Source organism: Drosophila teissieri, chromosome 2L (assembly GCF_016746235.2).
Source record: "Drosophila teissieri strain GT53w chromosome 2L, Prin_Dtei_1.1, whole genome shotgun sequence".
NCBI classification, from domain to species: domain Eukaryota; kingdom Metazoa; phylum Arthropoda; class Insecta; order Diptera; family Drosophilidae; genus Drosophila; species Drosophila teissieri.
In genome coordinates this window covers 27,423,983-27,433,243 of record NC_053029.1, presented here as the reverse complement: position 1 = coordinate 27,433,243, position 9,261 = coordinate 27,423,983, and the positions used below count along the sequence as shown (strand labels likewise).

Genomic DNA, 9,261 nt, shown 5'->3' with positions numbered 1-9,261 from the left:
AACATTCAGTAGAAGGTGCCCATTTTTGAACTAACTTAAGAAGAGGTCAAGCTAAGTGCCGGAAACAATGCAGTACTATTGCACTTTTAATCAGGTATAAAATATCTTTTATTAACCTTAACAAAATTTCAAAGATATTGGGCTATATATTTAAGCTCAATTCACTTTCGTATACTCACCCGACGATGCAGTAAAATACAATAACCGAAAATTTCTTTGTTAAACTTGTATTGTATTTCTCTTTATTAATAAAATTTGTTAAACTCTGTTTTGTTTTATATAGTAAATTTGTATATGTAGTACTTTATTGTCCTGTAATTTCATTCTCAGTAATTAAATGTAATTTTTATAGATACAATATTGTTAATATATTCATTTATACATTTGGTTTCAATAATTATAATAAATATTTAATAGGGTCTTTTGGCTCCTTGCTCTTTATGTGATATTACAATACTTTTAAATATTATAACAATGCTTTAATTAGAATTAAAAAATAAAGATATTCACTCAATATTTCTAATACATTACTATATAAAACTTTGAATACATATAAATAAAAATAATTGATTGTTGTCATTTAAAAGTATGCTCCCTGATTAATGCATTTATAATAATGCATCATTGTTCATAATATAAAATGTATTGCTCAGTTATTAAAGTCGTTAATTCCTAAAGCATTTGCATTACAGTGATGCGGAGTGTGAAATTGCGCTAAAATATAAAAAAGGTTAATTAATGGAAACGTTACAAAATGTCAAATTCTTACTTTAATAAATGAGGGGAGCTATGAGATTTATTCAGCAAACCTAACACTTGTAAATAAATAAGGTTAATTCAAAACATAAACAAATGCATTGGCCCAGTTCTTTGAATCCTATTACTCTGTTTACATTTATTAACTTGCCAGGAAGGGTATCCGTTTATAATTGATAGTACCTTGAAGAAAGTTTATCTATCGCTTTCTTAATCCGAACTTTTGAAATCAACTTCAATGTGACCATGCAAACCATTGTGCATATGATGCCTTTGAAGGGCTGACAGCGTTGTCGATCGAGAATTTTTTACTTACCATAAAGAACAGTAAGAAAACGCCTGGGTGAAGATTTACTTGGTGCTCATGCACTTCGATAATTATTAAAGCAAAGCTGAGTAATATGCTTCTTTTAAAAATTATGAGTTGTACAGTCGTGCGCTTACCCAACCGGTGCGCTTACTCGGTTGGGAGTAACCGAGTCATTTTTTACCAGGGAGTAAATGATATTCATATATGGAACAAAGAATCCTGTATTAATTTGGTTAAACATTAAAGCCCATTAGACTATTTTGCGAGACGGACTTCGCATTCGTCCAATAAATCGCTTTAGGTAGCCGTCAACGTAAATAAGTTAAATAAGGAAGAAACTCGGTTTATTATTTCATCAAGTAGGTAGATCGGGGTCTCATATATCGTCACAGATAAACAATTGGATTTGACTTCTCTTTGATGCCTTCGTCTGCAAGACCATTCAATTAGTCCAACTGTAGGAAAGAAACAATCAGACACCTGGACGCCGCCTGTCACACTTCCAAAAAACAAAATTGTGGTGGGGACACTATCAATAAGTCAGACCAAGCAATTACATAATTGCCGACCAAGAACCTTTACTGGCGTAGGCGTTACTACAACATGCATGCTAGATCTAAAGTTTCCAGCCTTAAGTTTCTAAAGAAGTTCATACGGACGACCAGACGAACATAGCTATATAACAGTATTGTATTATTATCCCATCATCCTCAGATCCAGTTAATAGTCATAGGTACTTTCAAGGTGTGAGTGAAAACTATCTTTATTTAATTTTTAATGCTTCACAATATGTATATGGTTTTTTTTTCATATATTTATAATTATAATATATATATTATATATTTTTATTATTATTATTTTTTTTTTTTTTAAGTATGTACACATATTGGTACTTGAAATGAATTAATAAAGAAATATTAAAAAATATATTTATTTAGATTGTATTTAAAATTTGTATTATAATGTATTATAATGTTTTTATTAGTTTTTATTTGTGGTTGGCCAACCAAACAAAATGTATTAGGAGTTAAACATTTTTAACCTATCTTTATGAACTATCTGTTTTTGTTATTTTTATTTCCTATAATTGTAATATTGCCATTATCTCCTATTTTTGAAACTAAATATGGTCCTAAATAATTATTGTCAAGTTTATGACCTGTTTTGTTTTAAGTAATATCTTATCTCCTATTTTTAATTCAAAGTTACTAATATTTCTATCATATTTTATTTTTCTATCGGCTTTTGCTTGTCTAACATATTTTGAAGCTCTTCTATATGCTATTTCTAATCTTAGCTTAACTTCTTTTCAATAGTCATCCATGTTGTAAATAGAATCTATTCTGTCTATCCTGTTAAAATCTTTGAACTGTCTTGGTAATCTTCCAAATAATAATTCATATGGACAATATTCATAAACTACCGATGGTGTTGTGTTGAAACAATAAGTAAAATATTGTATCACATACTTGTTAAATGTTCTGTGACTTCGTTCTATTGTTCCCAATGTCTGATGGCTGTTGAAGTAATGTTTTTTATCTTCAAGCCAGGATATTCTTCTCGTCTGCCAGCAGTTCACGGCCATTTCTTCCGCCAAGATTAGTACGAGCCTCCGATGACCCGGTCAGCGGCCGCAATAGATTGCAGAAAGAAAAGAAAATCAACACCAGTTCTGGGCACACTTTACCGAAGGGGTATTGACTCCCCAAAATAGGGGAAAGTTAGAAATATGATTCCTAGGTGGGAACACTTGTCACAGAAGACCAATAGATCAGAAAAAGCTCTATGCCTAGATAAAAAGACCGTGGCCCACAGATAAAATAGTCAATACCCGGGTAATCATCCGTCAGTCTATAGCCGGGAAGACTCAAAGATAACTCCAGTCGACGAAAAAAATGTCAAGGAGCAAGGACGCTATCAACCTTTAAAATAACAGGACCTACCTTGGAAGAATCCAGGACTAACAAGGAACACACTTTGAAGAAAGACCATAGTTCCACAAAACTTTCAGGATGGGCGGCAAGGAGTCTAAAGCCTCCGACAACACAGCAAATGTGATCAACACCGTGGAGGTTGTCGACCACAAGCAGGAAATAGAAGGGGTGCAGCATACCCTGGAATTCATCGCTGCTTTACTGATCTTCCTGGCTTTATTAAAGCTAGTGAAAATGTACAAGAGATCCGTACAGCGGAGGAGGGACCATCACCATACCCTGGACACAATTGCATCCGGTTTCCCACAAAGTGCTTAAGTGAAAATACTAACGGCAAAACAATTAAATAAAAGAACAAGTGAACCGGTGCATTGCCGTTAATGTGAGTATCAGCGAAAACAAGCAACAGCGTAGACTTTCCTAACAAGTGCTTACTCCAAGTAATTTGAGAGCCAAATAGCAGCCAAAGCGTGCCACAAAAGAAAAGAAAGCCAACTCATTCATTCAAATATATGCATACGTCACTTAGTGTTTTTTTTGTATATTTGTTTGTGTATATCTTATTATTGTTTGGTTACAATTAATTGGTGCACGAAGGAATATGTATGTATAACTCCATCACTATATATATATATTGCAACACCCAGGATCCAACGCGTCGAGATCTCATCGTTCCGGATTAAAGTGGGGTTAGTTTGACGGAACCCTGTTCCCGAGTTTTCTCTATATTCATTTATATACATATATTCTCGTGCTCATTTTATTTTTACACCATTACACCATTGGAGGAGTGATCGCGGAGATTGCCTCCGAGATCGAGGCATCGGAAACCGAGGACGGCTACTCGACTGATGCCTCAATCCTCCGCAGCCTTGCGAACATGGGTCCAATGACGGACCTAGATACATCGGTCGAGGAGGGAGCCGATACAACCGTGGTGGCGATGCCCACAGCAGATGTCCGTGAGGCTTCTGCAGATAAACCTCCACCACAGTAAGGCAGCTTCCGCTGCTCTTCAACTCCATCTGGCTGAAGATGGAGTCGACATAGTCCTAATCCAGGAACCTTGGATGGCGGGAGGAAAGGTTTCAGGATTAGGGTCTAAGGAATATAAGCTTCTAACAGCTCCCAGCGAAGGTAAAATAAGAGCCTGCATTCTAGCCAAAAAGCACCTTAGCATTTTTCTGCTCCATAATTACAGCGATGCAGACAACGCGGGAGCCACCGTGGAGAGTCAGCCATCTCCGTTCCGAGTGCTGTCATCATACATGGCCTACGAAAGGCAAGAACCGCCGGATGAACTGGCTAGGCGTCTGGTAGAAGACAGCGAAAAGCAAAACATAGGCCTACTAATAGGCTGTGATGCTAACGCCCACCATACACAATGGGAAAGTACAAACACAAACGACCGCGGTGAGTCTCTTTTTAACTTTATCTTTAGTTCAAATCTCTTCAACCACTACTCGTGCTAGATGAGCACTCTTTCTCGGACCACAGGTATATGGAAACGACCCTCACATCCTCTCAAAACCAGCAGTTTTCTCAAACCCAAGGAAAACAGACTGGCAAAAATACAAAAATATTTTAAGGCTAAAATTCCCAGAGGATCCCCCCATACACTCAAACAACTTCTAGTTTAAGCGAACTAGTCTCAATTTTCACAGAAACTTGCAACTATGCACTAAAAAAGGCCTGCCCCAATAGCAAGCCCAAAAGAAAAAGAAAACCTCCCTGGTGGTCAGCAGAACTATCTCCCCTCCGAAGGGACTGCAGAACCCTTTTTAACAGGGCCAAGGCAGGAAATGAGGGGGCCCTGTGGACCGCCTACAAGAAAGCCCTTGCAAATTACGAAAAAGCTATCAGGAAAGCAAAGCGATCCTCGTGGCATTTCTTCTGCTCAGAAATTGAAAATACAACTGAAGCAGCCAGGCTTAGAAAAATCCTCTCCCAATCGGCCACGACCCTAGGTTACCTTAAAAGAGCAGATGGTTCCTGGAACAGCACGAGTGAGGAATCTCTGGAGATACTTCTAGACTCTCACTTCCCAGGAGCCAAAACGCTCTCACCTCCCAACAAACAAACGCCACACTGGCAAGTATCGAACTGTGCATAGAACCAAAGGTCCTCCATTGGGCCATACACAGTTTTAGACCATACAAATCTGCAGGTACAGACAAATTCATACCCGCACAAATCCAACATGCGGGAAATATAGCCATCAACTGGCTTCTAGACATTTTTAAAAGGTCCTTACTTCTTGGACACCTACCGCAATCGTGACTAGAGTCCCGAATTGTCTTCATCCCCAAAGCAGGGAAACCATCACACACGACCCCCAAGGACTTTTAGTCCAATTAGTCTGTCATCTTTCCTACTAAAAACCCTTGAAAGAATCATCGGCCTGCATCTGAGATCAACTCTCAATCCAAGTCTCATCACAGACACGCAACACGCCTATCAGAAAGGGAAATTGACAGAGATAGCACTACACTCTCTCGTCTCCAAGATAGAAAAATCAATGTCCCAAAAGGAATATGCACTGGTAGCTTTCCTGGACATAGAAGGAGCTTTTAAGAACGTCATCCCAACGGCGATTACCGGAGACCTGACAGACATTGGGGTGGACCGCCACTTGGTGGGACTCATAAATCAACTGCTCACCTGCAGGAAGGTTACGTCTTCACTAGGCGCGTCAACCCTCACTAGCCGCGGTACTCTGAATCAGCAGTGCTTTACGCACCACCCCAAACGAAGCCCTAAATGCCATACTCAACCTCCCAAGCCCAGAACAAACTGGCATGGAACAGGCCACAGTAGCGGCAATCAGGCTTAGAGATACCAAACAGTGGAACCCACAAGAAGCTGGTCACTCATGTATCCTTAAACACACCCAAATAGTCCCCTCCAGGACAGACTACTGTACTCCAACGGAATATATACAAACACCGTTCAACACTATTATCCCAGAAAGGGACGAGTGGAACTCACAGACACCTGGGCCCCAGAATGCAATATGCTTCTATACGGACGGGTCAAAACTATAGAAAAGAGTAGGAGGAGGAGTTTACTCCGAACAGCTAGGCCTACGCACCTCGTTCAGACTCCCTGATCATTGCAGCGTCTTCCAGGCTGAAGTGATAGCAATAAGGGAGGCCCTAAAACACTTAAAATCACTAAAGCCGGAAGTCTCACATGTAAACACTTTCAGTGACAGCCAAGCAGCTATCAAATCGATTGGCTCAATCTCTAGTCACTCGAAAACTGTATCGAACTGCAGATCATCTTTACACGAGATGACATAGCAATTCGAAATCAACCTTATATGGGTACCCGGACACAGGGACACTCATACAAGAGATGGAGGGCATGAGTATGCCTTTAGCCACTTGTAAACTACTACTTAGGGAAAACCTAAACCGTAACAAACAGACAATATGGGAAAACACCACACACTGTCGCCTAACACGCCAAATATGGCCAAAAATAAACCCAAAAAGAACGTCAAAGCTCTTAAGGCTGACCCGTGCACTGCTATGAGAGTCATCACATGGCATTGGTTGATAGGCACCCATGCCAGAAGACTAAATGCCCCGTATAATGATTTCTGCCGTAGCTGTAGGGACGAGGAAATGGAAGAAACAGTAGAGCATCTACTATGCCACTGCCCAGCACTGCAAGCGAAAAGACTTGCTCAACTGGGAAGCAGATTCCTGATAGACACGTCCGACCTATCCGACACCGATCCACAACGGATACAAAAATTCACCGGCGCCTCTGGCTGGGGAAACTGTTAACTTCACACGAACCTCGACGGGTAAAAAGGGAAAACACACACGGTATCACAATGACCTCTAATGGTCTATGTGCGTCGGATAAAACCGACGGCCGGCAAAACCTAACCTAACCTAGCCTCTTCCAGGCAATGTATTTCATTAATAGAAGTTAAATATTTTTATGTTCGATATTGTCTTAAATAAAAATTACTTTTCAGCGGCGAGTATCCGCCTTGTTTTTGTTATGCAAAAACAAGAGCCCTCAGAGCGACGTTTGTAGTTGTGAAAAGCCAACAATTTTTGTTGACGTGCGCACCTTTGCTTGCTGATGAATTCGATACTCCTCGCTAACAACAGTTATAGCCAACTTATCATAAATTTTGTATGCTAGCTTTTTAATTCTTGTTTGTATTACATGGCACTAGCCAACAATCTATTACTCAATAAAATTATGCTATTATTGTAACTACAACAAAATGAGTAGGTAAATATTTCCAGAAGGGGTGCTGACGCGCGAAGTGGAGTAGGTCAAAAACGATGACATAACGTTTGACGGACAACCTTGACAAAAGGGGATCGTATTGCGCGGCCCGCGACGATCCATCAGGCATGCGGATGCATGAAGGGGAGGGAACGTGGCCGAAACATTGCCAGATCGTTTTACGATCAAGCTACAGCTTGTGGGGCAGTGAGGACTGTTGACTGACGAACGGTACGAACTTTTTCAGGCACTACTAATATTTATTCTCGTTATGTTGGGGAGGTGAGGGGCTTACCAAGATCCCACGACTCAAAATCGACGAGCTTACGCCGGCATCCTGGACACAGGCACGAATACACCGACGTAACAAGTCCCGAAACAAGTTGTGAATAGTTTCAGTTGTAGTGACAACCTTTAGTATCGATTGACAGCACACTACAGAAAGTTTGGTCGCTGGAGGAAATGCCAAATCCAAAGAAAATTCTGTCGCCTGAGCACAAAATATGTGAAGACCATTATAGGAAGACTACTCAGGTATTGCCATCAGGTCGGTTTGAAGTTAGGCTGCCGTTTAAATCTGATCCAAATGGATTAGGCAACTCCTTCGAGGATGCAAAACGGCGGTTTTTGTCGCTAGAGCGTTCTCTCTTGTTTATTATTATTTTATATGAAAATTGTTGAAAATGAATTCGTAAAAATATGTATTGTTTATAGTATTCATTATGTATGTATTTGTATTACACTAGGTATATAACTTTATGAACTTTTAGTTCCCTCTATTTCTTATTTTTTAGTACTATATTATTTTCTTTCTTCTATTCTAATGACCTCAAATGGTCCTATATAAACTGGTTCTAACTTATGTGCTGTTTCATTTTTTAATAAAACTTTATCTCCTACGTCCATTTTAAGATCTAATATCCTATTTTCATATCCTATCTTTTGTCTTATTTTATTATTATTTTACTCTTATACCTCTTATACGTGTTTTCTAATCTAAACTTAGTCATATAACTAAACATCGGGTAAACATCTAAACTTAGATACCCGGAAAATTATCCTTTTGTCCATCGAGGAGAAGACTCAGGGATAACTCCAGTCTCAAAGAAAAACGTCAAGGAGCAAGGACACTAGCATCCTTTAAAGGAAATAACAGGACTAACAAGAAACACACTTTGAAGGAAGACCATTGTTCCACGAAACTCTCAGGATGGCCGGCAAGGAGTCTAAGGCCTCCGACAACACAGCAAATGTGATAAACACCGTGGAGGTTGTCGACCAACAAACCGGAAATAGAAGGAGTACAACATACTCTGAAATTCATCGCTGCTATACTGATCTTCCTGGCTCTGTTAAAGATCGTAAAAATGTACAAGAGATCCGTACAGCGGAGGAGGGACCATCACCATGTCCTGGACAGAATTGTATCCGGAGTCCCGCAAAGTGCTTAATTAAAAATACAAACGGAAAAACAATTAAAAGATCAAGTGAACAGGTGCAAGCCGTTAATGAGAACATCAGCAAAAACCAAACAACAGCAAGTGCTCGCTCCAAGTAACCTGAGATCCGAATAGCAGCCAAAGCGTGCTACAAAAGAACAGAAACCCAACTCATTCATACGTTTATATATATGTATACTCCACTTAGTGTATTTTTTTTATTTTGTGTTTGTGTATATCTTATTGTTGTTCGGTTACAATTAATTGGTGCACGAAAGTATATGTATATATAACTCCATAACTATATATATAGCAAAACCCAGGATACAACGCGTCGAGATCTCATCGCTCCGGATTAAAGTGGGGTAAGTTTGACGGAACCCTGTTCCCGAGTTTTTTTTATCTTTATATATATACATATATTCCCGTGCTCATTTTATTTTTACACCATTAGTACATATAAATATATTTGGGTTTAAAGAAAAATAGCTTATTGGCAGCCTCTTTCAGGCAATTTATTTCATTAACAGGAGTTAAATATTTTGCCTTCCATATTGTTTTTAAATTA

At 39.2% G+C, this 9,261-nt stretch overlaps 1 pseudogene; it reads left to right on the top strand.

Moving 5' to 3' along the window:
• The first annotated feature begins 3,956 nt into the window (after positions 1 to 3,956).
• On the top strand, positions 3,957 to 8,347 carry LOC122624521 (annotated as a pseudogene).
• The last annotated feature ends 914 nt before the right edge of the window (positions 8,348 to 9,261 follow it).